We start from the raw sequence: 1711 nt of genomic DNA on the forward strand, positions 1-1711 counted from the left end.
TAGTAGTAGTAAATATGTGTGTTATTGTTTTTTAATCTCTCTTTTTGTCTTATAATTATACAGACTGTGGATCACTGTGCTTTGCAGACAGATAAATGACTTATCCTGATAAATGACTGTTATCTCATTATAACAGTCCTTTAAACCTCAATGGAAATGGGGGCAGCTTAACTGCTATAGGCTAAAAATATTTCTATATGAATGTGAATGTTTTAGTTTTCATGACATCAAAAAAACAACAAAACAACAAATTCAAAATAGGCTCTTTTTGCAGCTTAGTTTTCATGTATAGACTTGATAGACTGAGGGTGGTTGTTTTGTTTTTAGCAGTGAATACATACTTAATCAAACTTTATCATTTCAAGAAAGTAAGGAACAGTCGGTTTTTGAGGACATGAGCCCTTCAAGCTATACTGAAATGATGTTGAATGATTTGTTTACAGGTGTCTGTTGTATTTGTTATATTCAAACTTGTATTTGTACAGCAGCTGTAACTGTGAGCTGAACAGGAGAAACTGTGTCATTGCTGTGAATGTCGCAAGGGTGCAGAGGTTGTATTGTACAATTTCAAGCTGACAAGGACAGGTCATTGATCTTTGAGCCGTTTGACTTTCAAGACCACGGTCAAGATGTGGAAAATACAGGTCCTGAAATGCCTTCGTCTCCTGGAGTCCAGTCCCATAACCTGTTCCCCATTGGATGAAGGAATGTGAGGCACCTGCATGTGTCACTTAAAGGGCAAACTTGACATTCACTTCACTTGTTCTAGGTGTTCAAACCCTACTTTGCGTTTCATTGTATTACGGTCGGCCCGCAGGTTGGCATGTTAGGACAAAGTTTAGCAGCCTTCCATCCATTTATTGGTGAGATCAGTTAATGTTTGAACAGAAAACTCTGATAACTTCAAAAGGCTCTCAATAAATAGTGACTGTCATTTATTATCTGGATACCTAAAAGACTTGTTTGTTTTGTAGAAGAGATCTAAGCGTAAGGATTATCTCGGAGATGACGGAGAGCAGAGATATGTAGAAAGAGCTGTTAATAAGGGTGTTAAAGTATTATCTCTGTTTTAATAATCATGTAAAATTTCAGGGAGAAAAACGCAGTAGCACACACACATGCACACACAACATTAATAACTCCTTTCTCTTGCATTTTTCTCTGTCAAAGTTCAGTGCGTTTCCAAGAAGTGTGGCAGCAATGCGGCTCCACACCAGCTGTCAAGGGCCTGGTGCTTCAGACCTGCGGTACCCAAGGACGATAAACACCAAAATTTTAAAGGGGCTGGATGTCTGTGCTCTTCCACTGACCAGACAATTGCTTTTTTGTTTTACTATCCATTTATACACAGAGTTGTATGCAAAACATTGAACATCCCCTGTCAAATTCTGTCTTGGTACATTTTCCCAGTTAAATTATGTTTCTAAATAATGACACATCCACTACAAGGAGAAAAACTCTGACTGCAAATCTTTCAAGGATTTGGAAATCCCCTTCCCCCAGTGGATGCATCTGGTGATTGTGAGTGCATTGAAAGAGCATTCAAAGAGAACTCAGTGAAAACTTGGTAAAGGTCTTCTGAGGATGTAAATCAGTTATCTACCACTGTCATCATGTCTCCATCAGTATAATGTTGATTTTGCATCTGAAACCTAAACATTGAGCCAGACCTTCTTCCCAAGCCTTTAAGAGTGATGTTAATATGTAAAGA

Source organism: Pygocentrus nattereri, chromosome 26 (assembly GCF_015220715.1).
Source record: "Pygocentrus nattereri isolate fPygNat1 chromosome 26, fPygNat1.pri, whole genome shotgun sequence".
NCBI classification, from domain to species: Eukaryota; Metazoa; Chordata; class Actinopteri; order Characiformes; family Serrasalmidae; genus Pygocentrus; species Pygocentrus nattereri.